Here is a 23046-nt window from a genome sequence, read left to right on the forward strand (position 1 = left end):
ACACTTCACCACCAAGATGCCCAACACTCTCTTCTAGACTCAGAAACCCACTGAATAAAAACTCTAGACTGTCAAAAAGAAAGAAAGAAACAAACAAACGAAGGAAAAAATAAGACAACAGAAACCAAGGAATAGAACATCCACTAACAAAGACAAGGCCAGATAGCAACAAAATAATCACCTCAATCAACCCAACAGCAGATGCCTAGACATCAGCACAAAAGCACAAACATTAACAACCAAGAAAATATGCTTGCTTCCACCAGAACACAGCAACAACCCTACTAAAATAAGCCGTGAGAAATGCAATATAGCTGAATCACAAAATAGTTCTTCAAAATAGCAATTGTGACTATATTCAAGAACCATAAAGAAACTATTAATAAATCCCTTAATGAAGTCTGTGAAAACATAAACAGTAGAACAAACTAATGAGAATAGTTCAAGACATGACGGCAGAAACAGAATCACTAAGAAAAACCAAACTAAGATAAAACTGGAAATGAAAAACTTAGGAAATCAGCAGATCTTCCTGGTTGTGGCCGCCACGGAAAGCTCATAAGCAACACCCCACGAGCAAACTTGAGCCTCGGGACCACAGGTCCTGCTGCAAGCGACCTGCCTGGTGAACTCAGAACACACAGAGGCAAAATTCCTCTAGGACCAGACACTTCCGGTATTTAGCGGGAGTCCCAAACCTGTGGATCCCTGCCCACAGCAGCTCTCTGCTCCCAAACCCCGTGAGAGAGAGACCTCACCGCCTGGACAGGTGGGCACTCCTGAGGCTGCAGAGTGGAAGAGACCACCAACACTGCCCACCCCTGCCCACATACCTGGCCCAAGAGGAAACTGTATACGGCCTCTGGGTTCCCTTGGATAAGGGCACAGGAGCAGGAAATCCGCTGCGTCTGAGACACCACCGGAACCTGAAGGGACCGAACGGATAAACAGTTCTCTGCACCCAAATCCCGAGGGAGGGAGGGCTAAACCTAAAGAGAGGCAGACACGCCTGGGAAACCAGAAGAGACTGCACTCTGCACACATTACTGATTCCAGAGGAAAACACCAAACGCCATCTGGAACCCTGGTGCACAGAAGCTCCCGGAAACGGCGGCACAGATCTTCCTGGTGGCTACCGCCGCGGAGAGCTCATAAGCAACACCCCACGAGCAAACTTGAGCCTCGGGACCACAGGTAAGACCAACTTTTCTGCTGCAAGCGACCTGCCTGGTGAAATCAAGACACAGGCCCACAGGAACAGCTGAAGACCTGTAGATAGGAAAAACTACATGCCCAAAAGCAGAACACTCTGTCCCCATAACTGGCTGAAAGAAAACAGGAAAACAGGTCGACAGCACTCATGACACAGGAGCTTATAGGACAGTCTAGCCACTGTCAGAAATAGCAGAACTAAGTAACACTAGAGATAATCTGATGGCGAGAGGCAAGCCCAGGAACCCAAGCAACAGAAACCAAGACTACATGGCATCATCGGAGCCCAATTCTCCCACCAAAGCAAACACGGAATATCCAAACACACCAGAAAAGCAAGATATAGTTTCAAAATCATATTTGATCATGATGCTGGAGGACTTCAAGAAAGACGTGAAGAAATCCCTTAGAGAAACACAGGAAAATATTAATAAACAAGTAGAAGCCTACAGAGAGGAATCGCAAAAATCCCTGAAAGAATTCCAGGAAAACATAAATAAACAAGTAGAAGCCCATAGAGAGGAGTCACAAAAATCCCTGAAAGAATTCCAGGAAAACACAATCAAACAGTTGAAGGAATTAAAAATGGAAATAGAAGCAATCAAGAAAGAACACACGGAAACAACCCTGGATATAGAAAAACCAAAAGAAGAGACAAGGAGCTGTAGATACGAGCTTTACCAACAGAATAGAAGAGATGGAAGAGAGAATCACAGGAGCAGAAGATTCCACAAAAATCATCAACACAACTGTCAAAGATAATGTAAAGCGGAAAAAGCTACTGGTCAAAAACATACAGGAAATCCAGGACTCAATGAGAAGATCAAACCTAAGGATAATAGGTATAGAAGAGAGTGAAGACTCCCAGCTCAAAGGACCAGTAAATATCTTCAACAAAATCATAGAAGAAAACTTCCCTAACCTAAAAAAAGAGATACCCATAGGCATACAAGAAGCCTACAGAACTCCAAATAGATTGGACCAGAAAAGAAACACCTCCGGTCACATAATAGTCAAAACAACAAATGCACAAAACAAAGAAAGAATATTAAAAGCAGTAAGGGAAAAAGGTCAAGTAACATATAAAGGCAGACCTATCAGAATAACACCAGACTTTTCGCCAGAAACTATGAAAGCCAGAAGATCCTGGACAGATGTTATACAGACCCTAAGAGAACACAAATGCCAGCCCAGGTTACTGTATCCTGCAAAACTCTCAATTAACATAAATGGAGAAACCAAGATATTCCATGACAAAACCAAATTTACACAATATCTTTCTACAAATCCAGCACTACAAAGGATAATAAATGGTAAAGCCCAACATAAGGAGGCAAGCTATACCCTAGAAGAAGCAAGAAACTAATCATCTTGGCAACAAAACAAAGAGAAGAAAAGCACACAAACATAACCTCATATCCAAATATGAATATAACAGGAAGAAATAATCACTATTCCTTAATATCTCTCAATATCAATGGCCTCAACTCCCCAATAAAAAGACATAGATTAACAAACTGGATACGCAATGAGGACCCTGCATTCTGCTGCCTACAGGAAACACACCTCAGAGACAAAGACAGACACTACCTCAGAGTGAAAGGCTGGAAAACAACTTTCCAAGCAAATGGTCAGAAGAAGCAAGCTGGAGTAGCCATTCTAATATCAAATAAAATCAATTTCCAACTAAAAGTCATCAAAAAAGATAAGGAAGGACACTTCATATTCATCAAAGGAAAAATCCACCAAGATGAACTCTCAATCCTAAATATCTATGCCCCAAATACAAGGGCACCTACATACATAAAAGAAACCTTACTAAAGCTCAGAACACACATTGCACCTCACACAATAATAGTAGGAGATTTCAACACCCCACTCTCATCAATGGACAGATCATGGAAACAGAAATTAAACAGAAACATAGACAGACTAAGAGAAGTCATGAGCCAAATGGACTTAACAGATATTTATAGAACATTCTATCCTAAAACAAAAGGATATACATTCTTCTCACCACCTGATGGTACTTTCTCCAAAACTGACCATATAATTGGTCATAAAACAAGCCTCAACAGGTACAGAAAGATAGAAATAATCCCATGCGTGCTATCAGACCACCACGGCCTAAAGCTGGTCTTCAATAACAATAAGGGAAGAATGCCCTGTAGCAGCAGACATCTGTTACCACCAAAGGCCAGGTGGATGTCCCTGGCCTGCACTGTCACCTGCGGATATGTTGATATCTGAAGGTTGTATAGAATTAGCCTCATCCTCACCTGGGCATTGTGGAAGATCTAGCCCTGGGGACAAAATATCAGTAGAGCTGACCCCCATCCCTGGCCAGTTGCAGTACTCAGGAAAATAAGCCCTGCCACTTTTCTGCAGTTCAGTGACATGGATTCTACAGTTCAGTGACATGGGTTCAGAGAGATGCCCCCCTCACCCTTAGTCACCTATTGCAGGCATGCAAGCTGACTCCATGGTCATAAGAGCAGGAGAGCTGGCCCTGACCCTCACCTACTTCAGCAGTTGAGAGAACAGGCCCTGCACATCCCCTGGAGAGCAAGTAGAGCTGGCATTGAATGTGGACATTATGTAGTTGAGCCATCCCCAAAGGTATGAGCAGGGAAGAGCTGGCCCTGCTCCTCCATGGCCACAGAATTCTGGAGAATAGGTCCTGTACCTCATCTGGGCACCACAGTAGAGCTGATGTTGCAAATTAGGGTGTGAATGAGCTGGCTCCAAGGATCTAAGGATAGGACCACTGGCCCAGCAACTTGCATGCCCTTCAGCAGTGTGGATAAGGGGGAGATGCCCTCCCCACACCTCACCCCTTGCTACCTACAACAGGTTGGAGAGGTGGCCCTAAGGTCCGGAGAGCTGATCCTGTCCCTCACCTGCTGCAGCACTCAAGAGAGCAGGCCCTGCATTTTGCCTGGGCAGCTCGGTGGAGCTGGCCCTGGATATGAGGGCTGAAAGTGAACTGGACCCAAAGGTGTGAGCTCGGGAGAGCTGGCCCTGCAACTTTTCTGCTGTGAGGTGGTGCAGATTGTCCCTTAACACCTATGGCAGGTGGGAGAACTGCCTCACAGTCATGAGAGTGGGTGAACTGGCCATGTACCTCACCTGCTGCAATACTTAGAGATCAGGCCCTGCACTTTGCCTGGGCAACAGGGTAGAGCTGGCCCAAGTTGCTGCAGTGGGGGTGGGAGGTTGTTGATGAGCCAACCCTAGGGTATGAATGTGGGAGAGCTGGCCCAGATACCTCTCTCCGACCCAGATCCAGTGACTATGAATTGGACCATCCCAAAATCTACCCCATTGATGAACTGCTAAAGTGCACAAAGGGGTTGGTTCAACAGATTCAAAACGACAGGATCGGGGTGGGGATTTAGCTTGGTGGTAGAGCACTTGCCTAGGAAGCGCAAGGCCCTGGGTTCGGTCCCCAGCTCCAAAACAAACAAACAAACAAACAAAAAACAAAACAAAACAAAACAAAACGACAGGATCTCCATGACACAGGAAAACAACAGGATATCTGAGAAGAGACCCAGTGAGGATCCTGTATTGATAGGGCAGCAGAAGCCCGAGGCCTTGGACCAGACCCATGACTCATTGCAATGAACATTTGCATGCAAAGACAAAAGGCGTATACTGTGGGACACACTGGGACATGCTACAGCTTCCACAATGAGTTTCTTTTGATTCTCTTGAGGGGAGGTTGCAAGGATGGAAGGCGGGAGAAGGAGGTGAATGGAACTGAGGTGTGGGATGTGAAGTTCACGAAGAACCAATAAAAAGTTTTAAAAGACGAATATATAGCACACCACATAGAAATGAAACTGCACAGGATACATAATAATCAAAACACTAAATGTCTAGAAAAACAAAAAATACTAAAAGCTGGTAGGGAAAATGATCAAGTAACTTATAAAGGTAGGCGCATTAGAATAGCACTCAATTCCTTAATCTAAAAGCTAAAAGGGTCTGAAAATGTTCTACAAACTTTAAGAGACCACAGACTTCAGTCTAGACTACTGTACCCAGAAAAATCATCAATCATAATAGATGGAGAAAGAAAAGCATTCCATAATAAAGCCAAATTTGAGTAATATCTGTGTACAACTACAACCCTACAGAATGTGCTAGAAGAAAAACTTCAGTCTGAAGAGCTTAACCACACCAAGAAAAAAAAACCCAAGGAATAAATAATCCCGGAACAGTAAATCAAAAGGGAGCAAAACATACGCCATAACAACAAAATAACGGGAATCAAGAAACACTGCTTACTGATAACGCTCAACATCAATACTCAGTTCCCCAATAGAAACACAAAGACTAACAGAATGGATTAGAAAACAGGATCCTTCTGCTACATCAAAGAAACACACCATAATATCTAGGATAGAAATCATTTCAGGATAAATGGACTCAAGAAACAAGCATCCGTCTTTATTTTAATATCTGACAAAATAGTCTTCAAAACAAAACTAATCAGAAGGGATGGGGAAGGACACTACATTCTTACCAAGGGGAAAAAATACACCAAAAGAATATTGTAATTCTAAACATTTATCCACCAAAAACAAGGGCAATCAAGTTTATAAAAGTTTGTTTCAGCTAAAATCACATATTGACCTTCACACAAGGATAGTGGATTTCTTCAATAGCCTGCTTTCACCAATAGAAAAGTCATCCAGACAAAAACTAAACAGGAAAATGCTGAAGCTAACTGACATTATAAACCAAATGGAACTAACATTTATAGAACATTTCACCAAAACACTAAATAAAGCTCATAGAACTTTCTCCAAAATGAGAGCACACACTAGGGCACAGAGCAAGTCTCAACAGATTTAAAATTGTCATCTCTGACCACCACATATTAAAGATTAATATCAATAATAGAAACAACAGCAAGTATACACACTCATGGCAACTGAACAGATCACTACTGAATAAAAAAATTGTCAAGACAGATTTCAAGAAGAAAAATTTTAAACTTTTTATAGCTGAATGAGAATGAAAATAGACTAACATGCCTAACCTCAGATTTGATGAAGGCAGTAGTAAAAGGCAGGCTCATAGCACTAAGTGCCTACATAAAAATCTAGAGATCGCATATTAGCAAATTGATCACACACCTAAAAATGCTAAAAGAATATATCATGCCCAAAATGTATAGACAAAAAAATACTCAAATACAGAGCTGACATCTATCAATCAAAAAAGAATAATGCTAAGAATCAACGAAACGTGGAGTTTGTTCTTTCAGAAAATCAGTAAGGTTGATTAAACTCTTAGACAAATTAATAAAAAGCAGGAGAGAAGAGATATAAATTTGTTAAATTAGAGACAAAAGGAAAGTAAGGAAATCCAGAGAATCATAAGGATACACACAGTTCCACCATACTGGGAAGCCTGAAAAATGGATATATTTCTTTAATATACAACGTAACAAAGTTAGAATAGAAAATCAATTTAACCAGATCCAAAACCCCCAGTGAAATAGAAGCAATAATTGAAAGTCTCCTACCCCCCCCCAAAAAAAAAGTTCCAGGGCCAGTTGGCTTCAGCACAGGATTCTATTATTCTGCAAAATAGAAACATAAGGAACATTGCCTATTCTTTTTATGAGATCATAACTACCCTGATACCCAAGCCACATAAAGACTCAACAAAGGGGCTGGAGAGATGGCTCAGCGGTTAAGAGCACCGACTGCTCTTCCAAAGGTCCTGAGTTCAATTCCCAGCAACCACATGGTGGCTCACAACCATCTATGGGAACTGGTGTGTACTTGTATACATAAATTAAATAAATAAATCTTTAAAAAAAAAAGACTCAACAAAGAAAGAGAATTTCAGACCAATTTCCCCCCCTTTTTTAAGAATTTATTCATTTATTTTATGCATGAGTACACCTGTATCTGTCTTCAGACACACCAGAAGAGGGCATCGGATCCCATTAAAGACGGTTGTGAGCCACCATGTGGTTGCTGGGATTTGAACTTGGGACCTCTGGAAGAGCAGTCAGTGCTCTTAACCACTGAATCATCTCTCCAGCCTCCAATGTCCCTTTTGAATATAGATACAAAAATACTCAATAAAATACTGGCAAGCATTAATTTAAAAAAAAATCAAAAAACATCCACCATGACTAAGTCAGCTTCATCCAAGACATTAGAGATTGCTTAACATACATAAGTTGATAAATGTAACCCAGTGCATAAACAGGCTGAAATACAAAAAAAACACATGATCATTTCATTTCACTAAAAGCAGAAAAGGCCTTTGACAAAAGTCAACATTCCTTCATGATAAAAATCCTAGAGAGACAAGGGTTACAAAGGATTCATATATTAACATAATAAAGGCAAATTTATAGCGAATCTATAGCCCACACCAAATTAAATGGAGGGAAACTCAAGGCATTCCCACCAAAATCAGAAACAGGACAAGGCTGTGCACTCTCTATATATTTGAAATATATAGAACTCACAAAGTTAGACTCCAGCGAGCCAAATAACCCTATTAAAGATGGGGTACAGAGCTAAACAAAACATTCTCAGCTAAGGAATATCGAATGGCAGAAAAACACCTAAAGAAAAGTTCAACATCCTTAGTCATCAGAGAAATGCAAATCAAAACAACCCTGTCCACCTCACACCAGTCAGAACGCCTAAGATCAAAAACTAAGAGGACAGCAAATGCTGGCGAGGATGTGGAGAAAAAGGAACACTCCTCCACTGTTGGTGAGATTGCAAACTGCTACAACCACTCTGGAAATCAGTCTGGAGGTTCCTCAGAAAATTGGACATATATCTGAGGACCCAGCTATACAACTTCTGAGCATATACTCAAATGATGCTGCAATATATAACAAGGACACATGCTCCACTATGTTCAGAGCAGCCTTATTTATGATACCAAGAAGCTGAAAAGATCCCAGATGTTCTTCAACAGAGGAATGGATACAGAAAATGTAGTACATCTACACAATGGACAATAGCTACTCAGCTATCAAAAACAATGACTTTATGAAATTCATAGGCAAATGGATGGAACTAGAAAATATCATAGTGAGTCAGGTAACATAGTCACAGAAAAACACACATGGTATGCACTCATTGATAAATAGATATTAGCCCAAAATCTCGAATTACTCAAGATACAATTTACAGACCACATGAAGCTCAAGAAGGATGACCAAAGTGCAGATGCTTCAGTCCTTCTTAGATGGGGGAACAAAAATGCTCACAGGGGGAAATATGGAGACAAAGAGTGGAGCAGAAACTGAAGGAAAAGCCAACCAGAGACTGCCGTACCTAGGAATCCATCCCACCAAACCCAGGCAATATGGTGGATGCTGACAGGAGCCTGTTATAGCTGTCTCCTGAGCCTGACCAATACAGAGGCAGAAGCTTGCAACCAACCATTGAACTGAGAATTTGGTCCCCAATGGAGGAGTTAGAGAAAGGAATGAAGGAGCTGAATGGGGTTTGCAACCCCATAGGAAGAACAACAATACCAACCAACCAGACCCCCCCCCACACCCAAAGCTCCTAGGAGTAAACCACCATCCTAAGAGTACACAAGGTGGACCTACGGTTCCAGTTGCATATGTAGCAGAAGATGATGGCCTTTTTGGGCATCAATGAGAGGAGAGACCCTTGGCCCTGTCAAGGCTCAATACCCTAGTATAGGGGAATGTCAGGGTGGGGAGGTGGGAGGGAGTAGTGGATAAAGCGGGGAGTACCCTCATAGAAGCAATGGGAGATAGTAGGTTTCTGGAGGGGAAACTGGGAAAGGGGATAACATTTCAAATGTAAATAATTTTTTAAAAGATTTATTCATTTATTATATATAAGTACACTGTAGCTCTCTTCAGATACACCAGAAGAGGGCATCAGATCTTTTACAGATGGTTGTGAGCCACCATGTGGTTGCTGGGAATTGAACTCAGGACCTCTGGAAGAGCAGTCGGGGCTCTTAACCGCTGAGCCATCTCTCTAGCCTGTAAATAATTTTTTAATTAAAATTTAAAAAATAAAAGGGAAAAATTTGGGAAAAAAAAGAAAATCCTTTATCTCTATGAGTTCTTTGCTCTCAAAAAAAATCTAATACTATATCTTAAAATATCTTAGGATCTGTATGTTTCCTAGTATAAGTTTTAAAAATATATAAAATCTTTAACAAAAAGTCAGCTTTAAACTTGTAACAAAAAGTTGATAATTAAAATCTATAAAGACATAATGTTCTATATTATACTGTATATGTGTGTGTATCTATGTGTGTGCTACTTGGATTCCATTCTTGTTTAAAAAAAAATCTACCATATCATTATGTATACATGCATGTATGTATGTATGTATACATGCATGTACTATGTATGTATGTATGTAAATTAGGTTCAACTTGTTTAGTAAAATGACTTGCCTCCATCTTGTCTGATGACCTCATCAGGGTAGAATCAACCATGTGGCTGGCAGCCATCTTTATTACTTAAAAAATAGTACATGCAATGTAACTTCACCATTTTGATTAATAAAATCACATGTTATAAACCTACTAAGGCAACAATCATAAACCCTCTTTACCCCATTCAGCCTTCTGCTTAGCATTGTCTCCATTTTAGGCCAACGAGCCAACAACAGGTCTCTAAAATATTTTGGATTAGAATGTGGAGTTGGATTTTTGTATGATCAATTTCTAAGGTTATAAAGGCCAACTCAGGTTAACAGAAACTGATTAAGAGGGCTGGAGAAAGGACTATACATGGACTGACCCTGGGCTCCAACTTCATAGGTAGCAATGAATACCCTAGTAAGAGCACCAGTGGAAGGGGAAGCCCTTGGTCCTGCCAAGACTGAACCCCCAGTGAACGTGATTGTTGGGGGGAGGGTGGTAATGTGGGGAGGATGGGGAGGGGAACACCCATAAAGAAGGGGAGGGCGAGGGATTAGGGGGGATGTTGGCACGGAAACCAAGAAAGGGAATAACAATCGAAATGTAAATAAAAAACACCCAAGTTAATAAAAATGGAAAAAAATTAACTTTAAAAAAAAAAGAGGGCTGGAGAGATAGCTCAGTGGTTAAGAGCACTGGCTGCCCTTCTAGAGGTCCTGAGTTCAATTCGCAGCAACCACATGGTGGTTCACAACCATCTGTAATGGGATCTGATGCCCTCTTCTGGTGTGTCTGAAGACAGTGTATCTACATACATAAAAATTAATTAAAAAATTAAAAATGACTCGAAATGTATATAAGGTCTCTGCCCCCAGACCCTGTGAGAGAGAGACCCAACCGCCTGGTCAGGTGGGCACTCCTGAGGCTGCAGAGCGGAAGAGACCACCAACACTGCTCACCCCTACCCACATCCCTGGCCCAAGAGGAAACTGTATAAGGCCTCTGGGCTCCCATGGGGGAGGGCCCAGGAGCGGCAGGACCCCTGTGCCTGAGACACCACCAGAACCAGGAGGAAACAGACCGGATAAACAGTTCTCTGCACCCAAATCCCGTGGGAGGGAGAGCTGAACCTTCAGAGAGGCAGACAAGCCTGGGAAACCAGAAGAGACTGCTCTCTGCACACACATCTCGGACGCCAGAGGAAAAAGCCAAAGACCATCTGGAACCCTGGTGCACTGAAGCTCCCGGAAACGGCGGCACAGGTCTTCCTGGTTGCTGCCGCTGCAGAGAGCCCGTGGGTAGCACCTCACGAGCGAACTTGAGCCTCGGGACCACAGGTAAGACCAACTTTTCTGCTGCAAGAAAGCTGCCTGGTGAACTCAAGACACAGGCCCACAGGAACAGCTGAAGACCTGTAGAGAGGAAAAACCACATGCCAGAAAGCAGAACACTCTGTCCCCATAACCGGCTGAAAGAAAACAGGAAAACAGGTCTACAGCACTCCTGACACACAGGCTTATAGGACAGTCTAGCCACTGTCAGAAATAGCAGAACAAAGTAACACTAGAGATAATCTAATGCGAGAGGCAAGCGCAGGAACCCAAGCAACAGAAACCAAGACTACATGGCACCATCGGAGCCCAATTCTCCCATCAAAACAAACATGGAATATCCAAACACACCAGAAAAGCAAGATCTAGTTCCAAAATCATTTTTGATCATGATGCTGGAGGACTTCAAGAAAGACGTGAAGAACTCCCTTAGAGAACAAGTAGAAGCCTACAGAGAGGAATCGCAAAAATGCCTGAAAGAATTGCAAAAATCCTTGAAAGAATTCCAGGAAAACATAAATAAACAAGTAGAAGCCCATAGAGAGGAGACACAAAAATCCCTGAAAGAATTCCAGGAAAACATAAATAAACAAGTAGAAGCCCATAGAGAGGAGACACAAAAATCCCTGAAAGAATTGCAGGAAAACACAATCAAACAGTTGAAGGAATTAAAAATGGAAATAGAAGCAATCAAGAAAGAACACATGGAAACAACCCTGGATATAGAAAACCAAAAGAAGAGACAAGGAGCTGTAGATACAAGCTTCACCAACAGAATACAAGAGATGGAAGAAACAATCTCAGGAGCAGAAGATTCCATAGAAATCATTGACTCAACTGTCAAAGATAATGTAAAGCGGAAAAGCTACTGGTCAAAACCATACAGGAAATCCAGGACTCAATGAGAAGATCAAACCTAAGGATAATAGGTATAGAAGAGAGTGAAGACTCCCAGCTCAAAGGACCAGTAAATATCTTCAACAAAATCATAGAAGAAAACTTCCCTAACCTAAAAAAAGAGATACCCATAGACATACAAGAAGCCTACAGAACTCCAAATAGATTGGACCAGAAAAGAAACACCTCCCGACACATAATTGTCAAAACACCAAACGCACAAAATAAAGAAAGAATATTAAAAGCAGTAAGGGAAAAAGGTCAAGTAACATATATAAAGGGAGACCTATCAGAATCACACCAGACTTCTCGCCAGAAACTATGAAGGCCAGAAGATCCTGGACTGATGTTATACAGACCCTAAGAGAACACAAATGCCAGCCCAGGTTACTGTATCCAGCAAAACTCTCAATTAACATAGATGGAGAAACCAAGATATTCCATGACAAAACCAAATTTACACAATATCTTTCCACAAATCCAGCACTACAAAGGATAATAAATGGTAAAGCCCAACATAAGGAGGCAAGCTATACTCTAGAAGAAGCAAGAAACTAATTGTCTTGGCAACAAAACAAAGAGAATGAAAGCACACAAACATAACCTCACATCCAAATATGAATATAACAGGAAGCAATAATCACTATTCCTTAATATCTCTCAATATCAATGGCCTCAACTCCCCAATAAAAAGACATAGATTAACAAACTGGATACACAACGAGGACCCTGCATTCTGCTGCCTACAGGAAACACACCTCAGAGACAAAGACAGACACTACCTCAGAGTGAAAGGCTGGAAAACAACTTTCCAAGCAAATGGTCAGAAGAAGCAAGCTGGAGTAGCCATTCTAATATCAAATAAAATCAATTTCCAACTAAAAGTCATCAAAAAAGATAAGGAAGGACACTTCATATTCATCAAAGGAAAAATCCACCAAGATGAACTCTCAATCCTAAATATCTATGCCCCAAATACAAGGGCACCCACATACGTAAAAGAAACCTTACTAAAGCTCAAAGCACACATTGCACCTCACACAATAATAGTGGGAGATTTCAACACCCCACTCTCATCAATGGACAGATCATGGAAACAGAAATTAAACAGTGATGTCGACAGACTAAGAGAAGTCATGAGCCAAATGGACTTAACGGATATTTATAGAACATTCTATCCTAAAGCAAAAGGATATACCTTCTTCTCAGCTCCTCATGGTACTTTCTCCAAAATTGACCATATAATTGGTCAAAAAACGGGCCTCAACAGGTACAGAAAGATAGAAATAATCCCATGCGTGCTATCGGACCACCACGGCCTAAAACTGGTCTTCAATAACAATAAGGGAAGAATGCCCACATATACGTGGAAATTGAACAATGCTCTACTCAATGATAACCTGGTCAAGGAAGAAATAAAGAAAGAAATTAAAAAGTTTTTAGAATTTAATGAAAATGAAGGTACAACATACCCAAACTTATGGGACACAATGAAAGCTGTGCTAAGAGGAAAACTCATAGCGCTGAGTGCCTGCAGAAAGAAACAGGAAAGAGCATATGTCAGCAGCTTGACAGCACACCTAAAAGCTCTAGAACAAAAAGAAGCAAATACACCCAGGAGGAGTAGAAGGCAGGAAATAATCAAACTCAGAGCTGAAATCAACCAAGTAGAAACAAAAAGGACCATAGAAAGAATCAACAGAACCAAAAGTTGGTTCTTTGAGAAAATCAACAAGATAGATAAACCCTTAGCCAGACTAACGAGAGGACACAGAGAGTGCGTCCAAATTAACAAAATCAGAAATGAAAGGGGAGACATAACTACAGATTCAGAGGAAATTCAAAAAATCATCAGATCTTACTATAAAAACCTATATTCAACAAAACTTGAAAATCTTCAGGAAATGGACAATTTCCTAGACAGATACCAGGTATCGAAGTTAAATCAGGAACAGATAAACCAGTTAAACAACCCCATAACTCCTAAGGAAATAGAAGCAGTCATTAAAGGTCTCCCAACCAAAAAGAGCCCAGGTCCAGACGGGTTTAGTGCAGAATTCTATCAAGCCTTCATAGAAGACCTCATACCAATATTATCCAAACTATTCCACAAAATTGAAACAGATGGAGCACTACCGAATACCTTCTACGAAGCCACAATTACTCTTATACCTAAACCACACAAAGACACAACAAAGAAAGAGAACTTCAGACCAATTTCCCTTATGAATATCGACACAAAAATACTCAACAAAATTCTGGCAAACCGAATCCAAGAGCACATCAAAACAATCATCCACCATGATCAAGTAGGCTTCATCCCAGGCATGCAGGGATGGTTTAATATACGGAAAACAATCAACGTGATCCATTATATAAACAAACTGAAAGAACAAAACCACATGATCATTTCATTAGACGCTGAGAAAGCATTCGACAAAATTCAACACCCCTTCATGATAAAAGTCCTGGAAAGAATAGGAATTCAAGGCCCATACCTGAACATAGTAAAAGCCATATACAGCAAACCAGTTGCTAACATTGAACTAAATGGAGAGAAACTTGAAGCAATCCCACTAAAATCAGGGACTAGACAAGGCTGCCCACTCTCTCCCTACTTATTCAATATAGTTCTTGAAGTTCTAGCCAGAACAATCAGACAACAAAAGGAGGTCAAGGGGATACAGATAGGAAAAGAAGAAGTCAAAATATCACTGTTTGCAGATGATATGATAGTATATTTAAGTGATCCCAAAAGTTCCACCAGAGAACTACTAAAGCTGATAAACAACTTCAGCAAAGTGGCTCGGTATAAAATTAACTCAAATAAATCAGTAGCCTTCCTCTACACAAAAGAGAAACAAGCCGAGAAAGAAATTAGGGAAACGACACCCTTCATAATAGACCCAAATAATATAAAGTACCTCGGTGTGACTTTAACCAAGCAAGTAAAAGATCTGTACAATAAGAACTTCAAGACACTGAAGAAGGAAATTGAAGAAGACCTCAGAAGATGGAAAGATCTCCCATGCTCATGGATTGGCAGGATGAATATAGTAAAAATGGCCATTTTACCAAAAGCAATCTACAGATTCAATGCAATCCCCATCAAAATACCAATCCAATTCTTCAAAGAGTTAGACAGAACAATTTGCAAATTCATCTGGAATAACAAAAAACCCAGGATAGCTAAAGCTATCCTCAACAATAAAAGGACTTCAGGGGGAATCACTATCCCTGAACTCAAGCAGTATTACAGAGTAATAGTGATAAAAACTGCATGGTATTGGTACAGAGACAGACAGATAGACCAATGGAATAGAATTGAAGACCCAGAAATGAACCCACACACCTATGGTCACTTGATTTTTGACAAAGTAGCCAAAACCATCCAATGGAAAAAAGATAGCATTTTCAGCAAATGGTGCTGGTTCAACTGGAGGGCAACATGTAGAAGAATGCAGATCGATCCATCCTTATCACCCTGTACAAAGCTTAAGTCCAAGTGGATCAAGGACCTCCACATAAAACCAGACACACTCAAACTAATAGAAGAAAAACTAGGGAAGCATCTGGAACACATGGGCACTGGAAAAAATTTCCTGAACAAAACACCAATGGCTTATGCTCTAAGATCAAGAATCGACAAATGGGATCTCATAAAACTGCAAAGCTTCTGTAAGGCAAAGGACACTGTGGTTAGGACAAAACGGCAACCAACAGATTGGGAAAAGATCTTTACCAATCCTACAACAGATAGAGGCCTTATATCCAAAATATACAAAGAACTCAAGAAGTTAGACCGCAGGGAAACAAATAACCCTATTAAAAATGGGGTTCAGAGCTAAACAAAGAATTCACAGCTGAGGAATGCCGAATGGCTGAGAAACACCTAAAGAAATGTTCAACATCTTTAGTCATAAGGGAAATGCAAATCAAAACAACCCTGAGATTTCACCTCACACCAGTGAGAATGGCTAAGATCAAAAACTCAGGTGACAGCAGATGCTGGCGAGGATGTGGAGAAAGAGGAACACTCCTCCATTGTTGGTGGGATTGCAGACTGGTACAACCATTCTGGAAATCAGTCTGGAGGTTCCTCAGAAAATTGGACGTTGAACTGCCTGAGGATCCAGCTATACCTCTCTTGGGCATATACCCAAAAGATGCCTCAACATATAAAAGAGACACGTGCTCCACTATGTTCATCGCAGCCTTATTTATAATAGCCAGAAAATGGAAAGAACCCAGATGCCCTTCAACAGAGGAATGGATACAGAAAATGTGGTACATCTACACAATGGAATATTACTCAGCTATCAAAAAAATGACTTTATGAAATTCATAGGCAAATGGAGGGAACTATAAAATATCATCCTGAGTGAGGTAACCCAATCACAGAAAGACATACATGGTATGCACTCATTGATAAGTGGCTATTAGCCCAAATGCTTGAATTACCCTAGATCCCTAGAACAAACGAAACTCAAGACGGATGATCAAAATGTGAATGCTTCACTCCTTCTTTAAATGAGGAAAAAGAATACCCTTGGCTGGGAAGGGAGAGGCAAAGATTAAAACAGAGACTGAAGGAACACCCATTCAGAGCCTGCCCCACAGGTGGCCCATACATATACAGCCACCCAATTGGACAAGATGGATGAAGCAAAGAAGTGCAGACCGACAGGAGCCGGATGTAGATCGCTCCTGAGAGACACAGCCAGAATACAGCAAATACAGAGGCGAATGCCAGCAGCAAACCACTGAACTGAGAATAGGTCCCCCGTTGAAGGAATCAGAGAAAGAACTGGAAGAGCTTGAAGGGGCTCGAGACCCCAAAAGTACAACAATGTCAAGCAACCAGAGCTTCCAGGGACTAAGCCACTACATAAATACTATACATGGACTGACCCTGGACTCTGACCCCATAGGTAGCAATGAATATCCTAGTAAGAGCACCAGTGGAAGGGGAAGCCCTGGGTCCTGCTAAGACTGAACCCCCAGTGAACTAGACTATGGGGGGAGGGCGGCAATGGGGGGAGGGTTGGGAGGGGGACACCCATAAGGAAGGGGAGGGGGGAGGGGGATGTTTGCCCGGAAACCGGGAAAGGGAATAACACTTGAAATGTATATAAGAAATACTCAAGTTAATAAAAAAAAAAAAAGAAAGAAATGTATATAAGAAAGCCTGGTAGCATTCTGAACTGATTTTGTGGTTGAGATAATTTAAATTACTGCTTTGATCTTCCTAGTGATTACATATTAAATTTACTTACCTGATACTGATTTTTCTTTGGTAAGTCTGATGTATCAAGAAATGTATTTATTATTTTAGGTTTCCTTCCCCCAGTTTGGTAGAATAAAGCTCTTAAAGTATGTCAAAAAAAATTAAAAATAATTTTAAAAATCTAAAAAACCCAAGAGATATATGTCTAACTATTTGTATCTTTGCTAACTGTTCAACACCAGACTTTTAGAAATTTTGAAGAAGCAACATGTTTGATAAGTGTTTGATAAGTAAGATTTATTAACTCCTAAGATCTACTCAATTTAACAGTAACTGACTTGAAGATATGTCCAGCCACTGTGTTTCTGCTAACTTTGTTAACATTTAGTTATTTAGACAACCTGAATCATACAAAGTCTGTGATAGTCTATAAGGATACACTATAAAAGGATCAGAACTATAAGGTAGTCTTGATGTGGGCTACATTTATGTTTTATAAAGTTCTATTTCTCTTTAGACTGCACTTACAGTTTAAAGTTTTATTTTGATGCTGACAGATCTTCAATTAAATCTTCAACTGAAATTTTTAACAGGGATAAAGCTATAAAATATTAATCTTATAAATGCTACCAACTTGTAAACTGTTAAATATGGGTAAGACACGTAAGTTAGTGATCAGTCACTTCATAATCAAATTCTTTAATGTGCTCAGAACTATGCTCACAACCATGGTAATTCATTTTATAGGCATAAGCCTTTTGTACATGTTTTCATGATTAAACCTAAAAAGAGTAACTAAAAACAAGTAATATTTAATAGACAGTCTTCAACTCCTCAGAGATCTGCTGAATGTGGCATTTGAAGTGTTTATGTAAAGCTTCCTGTGATAGACAGAAATGCCTAGAAGCAGCCCTAAGGTCTCCAAAGATGATACTGAAACACAGATGTTTATGTGTTTATGATTATGGTAATGCTAACCACTTGGAAAAACTGTTCTATGCCTCACCCAGTGCCAGAGCCCTGTCCACTGTTAGGTTGGCTGCCCTAATCTGTCTACCTCACTGGGGTAAGTTTTCGCAACTTCCTCCTTCACAGGAAAATCTCTCAGACATTCTGGGTCTGACAGCAGGAAGCCGAAGATGTCTTGTTTGGCAGCTGAAAATGGAATGCTGTGTGACAGCCAAACACCAACTACTTCTGCCCACAACAAAACTATCAAGATCATGAGAGAACCTAGGGTAACTGTCCAGGTAGTGAAGTGGCTGCCATTTCAATTGATACAGAAAACAATTGGGTATTTCCTGCTACAATTTATCTTTCTCAGATCTGATGGCTAGCTACAGCTTTATCAGTTTTGCAGCAGTAGGCACTCAGCTCCTCCTCACCCCCACCCCCCAAGTGGCAGCTGCCTGGTCAACCATTTCATATGTAAAATCAGGTCTCATTTTTCTAGAGCTACTAGGTTTCATGCTGAGAAAGAAGACTCATTTTATCTTGCTGGCAGACTTCATATTGAAAAACAAATTCACAAATTTGGTTGCAATGTAACTTTTTTACTATTCCTTTATTTAAAGGAATTTGTTTTGCAATGACTGCTCTCAGAAATCAGCAACATGTGTCTCAAGGTAAATGGGCAGAAAGAAAAGGTTTGAAGTTTATTTACATCATGGAGATTTAAAAAGGTAATTTTATGTATGTAATTGCAAGTTGTAAAGGTCTAAGGATGTGAAATCTTAAGTTGTGAGGGTGTAAGAAAGTAATTTAAACTGTGTAAAAGAAGGTTTTAAGGGGCTGGAGATATGGCTCAGTGGTTGAGCACTGACTGCTCTTAACCTGAGGTTAAGGTCCTGAGTTCAAATCCCAGCAACCACATCGTGGCTCACAACCATCTGTAATGAGATCTGATGCCCTCCTGTGGTGTATCTGAAGACAGCTACAGTGTACTCATATATAATAAATAAATAAATAAAATATTTTTTTAAAAAAAGAAGGTTTTAAATGTATAAGTGATTTAAATAATAAGTGAAAAAATGAGGAACATTTCAGATTGCTTTCCCTTTTGCTCTGCGACTTTTATACTAAGACTTGAAAAGTTTAAGAGTTTGAGCAGGTTACGCTGCTTCAAATTGGGAGTTCAGGAATTCGACTTGGCAAGTCCCATCAGATTTCCAGTGAACTGCAGACTTCAAACTGCTCCAAATCAAAACCAACGTTCCCTGGAATTGCTGAAAGCGGATGTAAACTAGATGCTTCCTTTGTGTCAGCTCCAAGTGTTTCTTAGGAACCTGCTTCTCAGACTGCTCCAAAGAGGCTAGCCCCAGATGGTCCCATAAGACCTAGGCATTAGACAAAACAGTTACCCTCCATCCTCCTCTCTCCCTTCCTGGCCTCAACCAGGTTTCTCAGCCTTGACTGTGACTCACTAATTTCAGCTAAGACGCAGTTACAAGAGATTAGGTTGCCTTTATCATGTTAAAAAAAAAGCTGGAATGTCAGATCTTCAGAACAAAAGGCTACCTGGGGTGCCTACCTATTGCTCCCCACCATCTTTTCACCTAGCCTCCCATCCTAAATCCCTCCAGCCCAGGGTCTCCCCTTCCCCCAGCTTCTAATTCTTACTTTTTAAAAACCGCCATTTTGTGCTCTCTGGGCTTGGCTTTCAATTCTCTTTGCTTTGTCCTCCTTTGCTCCTTTCTCTTCCTCCCTCTCTCTCCTCCCCCCTCTCTCTCCTCCCATGACCCACTTTAGTCTACTGGCCAGGTTCAGTCTACTTCTTTTTCTGCCTGCTCTGGACTCTTCCAGATGCCACTGACTCTCCCTGATGCCACTGATGCCACTCTCCCTCATATCTACAATAAAAACTTCTTCTCAACCTTACCTTGGAGTGGCCATGTCTACTTTTCGTTCACACTCAGTCTTAAATGGTATATTTCCATCAAACCCCTCCCCTCGGCGGTCAGAAAACTATGTGGAAAAAAAGGTGGGATGATTCGGCAATGAATCACACCAAGGAAACAGTGTCTTCCAGATACAACAAGGTAAAAACAGAAACCCACAGAGACTGTGTTGGCATACATAGGGCCTCCACAAGTTCAAGCCAGATGGAGTCCCAGTGCTGAGAAAGGAAAGTAGACACAACCTCTGATCTCTAACCAAGAAGTTATCCAACTGACAACCTGTTCAAAGGAAAACTTAGTTTTCTTCAATGGAGTTTCACCAGCAGTAGACAGCCAACAAAAACTACAGTTGTATTGTATTTTTTTGGACTTTTTGTCTCGTATTGTTTTTCTTATACAGTTTCCAATTTGGTGTTTTATGTAGGGTGTGTGTGTGTGTGTGTGTGTGTGTGTGTGTGTGTGTTTCATGTGCTTTTTCTTTGTTTCTTTTCTTTTGTTCTTTTTGGGGGGTTGCCATTTTGTTTTCTAAAAAGAGAAAGAAGGAAAGCATGGAGTTGGGTGATTGGGGAAGTAAAAATCTGGGAGGAGAAACCATGATCGGAATATATTGAATAAAAATTATTTTCAACAAAAGCCCACTTATTTAAGGGATTGAAATCAAATTATATGGGGAAGGACAATGGAAAGAATGGCATGGTAATTGTTACTGAAATACAGTAGGAGTTATGAGATTTAATTTTACTTTTCTTTCCACTTGTGAATGTTTGGTATTCCCTTAGTAAAAGTAAATACAAATTTCCATGGAAAAAATAACTATTATTCATGTATAAATTTAATGGGTAGCAACATACAATTTTATGAGAAGTTAATTTGCTACTAAAGAATATAGAGTACAGAGATAGGAACCAAAGCCATTTCACCTGCCTGGCTACTCATTAGTCTCTGCTACCTCCTACAACAACCCACCTCACACTGCAACTCACCTCACACTGCAACAATCTGGGACCACATACAGCCCAATCTGGAACTCCAAATAGGAACCCTGAGACATAAACTGCCCACCTGCTTGCCTACTGGCCATCTCATCCCATCACACAGCCTCAGCAAACAAACCCTGACTACTGACTGTAGGTCCCCATGTGGTTTACTCACCACGTGTACTCACGGGGCTTCTGAACCCCCTGTTTGATATCTCTGCTCCTTTTGCCCTTATGGACCAAATAAGCTGACAATCCATGAGGGCAGGGAGACCCACAAGAACCTATGACAATTATTCTGCTAAAATGGACATAGTATTAAAACTACCCCTAATAACTTATTGCTATACCCAAACATCAGTGTGTCAACTGTCATCAGAGAAGCTTCTTCTTGTGGAAGATGGCATTTAACAGAGACCCACAACTGGTCAGCATGTGGAGAATAAGAGACTTCAGAAAGCTTAACACTTAGTATGACATCTAATTCATACCTCTATCTCAAGGGCTAGGGATCTTCACAGAAGAGGAAGTAAAAAGATCATAAGAGCCAGGGTGGTGGATAAGTTCAAGGAAACAGTGTTTTCCAGGTACAAGAGCAAATTTGCCTATATAAACTCAGAAACGCAGGTCTTGTGACAGCATGCATAAGACCTGTGTGAACTCAAACCAAGAAAAAAACAAAGGCCTAGCATAGAAGGAGAAAGGTTGGCATGAAGTCTCACCCCTAGCTGAGGAGCCATTGACATTTGTTAGTTGCTGGAAAAAGACTTGGTTTTTTTTTAAGTACTAGGATGACCACATCAAGGGACAAGCCCCACACCCAGGAGTAATGGAACAACACATTTTAAACTTCATGAATCTTAAAGAGAGAGAAAGCACATAAATTTGGATGGGTAGAGAAGTAGGAGTGGACTTGGGAGTAGGTGGGGTAATATGATCAAAATATATTTTATGCAAATTCCTAAAAAATTAAAGTATTATTTTTAATTATTTTATTTATTTACATCCAAATATTGCTCCCATTCCTGGTCCCCCCCTCCAAGAGTTCTTAAAAGACAAAAAGAATATAGATGATAGCCTAAAGAACAGTTATAGAAGTATTCCAGAATCAATATCATGATTATCTGAATTAAAACAGTGGCCATAGGGAATGAAGACAAAGGAGTTAATGATATAACATTAGAGAGAAAAGACTGAACAAGATTTTGTAACTAAATTAATACAAGATTAAATAATTATAAACAGATTCTGGTTTTAACCTTGGTAATACTGCCATTCCCAAAACTAAGATTCCTGTTTCGTTACATTTGTGATAAAATCTGGGGTTGGGGATTTAGCTCAGTGGTAGAGCGCTTGCCTAGCAAGCGCAGGGCCCCGGGTTCGGTCCCCAGTTCCGAAAAAACAAAAACAAAAACAAAAACAAAAACAAAAAACATTTGTGATAAAATCCAATTTCTTCAGATGACACAAAAGGTCTCCCTTTATTTTTGATAAAAGACTAACATGTCTTTAAAAATAGAGATTGTATCTTTCCTTTAAAATAATCTCATTTTGTATTATAAATTCATTTATTTTTTTATATATGACTGTATATACTGAAAGGACAAATATAAATCTCATTTTTCTCCATTTTAAAGACCGGGAGTGAGTTGTTTTTGGTTTTTTTTTTTTAAAAAAGGCCATAAGGCACCAGCTTCAGGAATAGACCATAAAATCCAGAAAAAAGATCCCCCCAAAGAAAAGCCTGGGGATAATCACAAAAATGGGGAAATAGCTTAACTCAGGATGAGCCATCTGCACTGGGCCCTATTTCATCACATGGTTGAATGTTCATGACATAGGAATGCAGACCCCTGACCACCCTAGCACCCACCAAGGAAGTTTTAGATTACCTAATCCTTCTACAGTGTTCCCTGGTTCCCTATAAGAAGGCCTGCGTGCCTTTGTTTAGGATCACCATTTTAGAGAAGGGTTGACCCCCAGTATGCTAGTTGCTTCTGCAGAATAAATGCTTTCAGTTTTTGCATGCTAGCTGAGTCTGAGGCCTTCCTTCAGTGATTTTCAGACCCAAACCACAGAACAACTTGCAGGAGTTC

At 40.5% G+C, this 23046-nt stretch overlaps 1 protein-coding gene across 1 annotated transcript in view; it reads right to left on the minus strand.

The window, feature by feature from the left end:
* The window catches only part of 4930519F16Rikl (RIKEN cDNA 4930519F16 gene like), a 32297-nt gene that overhangs the window by 8070 nt on the left and 1181 nt on the right, over positions 1-23046 (minus strand). The gene's annotated exons all lie outside the window — the stretch shown is intronic.

Source organism: Rattus norvegicus, chromosome X, assembly GCF_021556685.1.
Source record: "Rattus norvegicus strain SHRSP/BbbUtx chromosome X, alternate assembly SHRSP_T2T, whole genome shotgun sequence".
Lineage (NCBI taxonomy): Eukaryota > Metazoa > Chordata > Mammalia > Rodentia > Muridae > Rattus > Rattus norvegicus.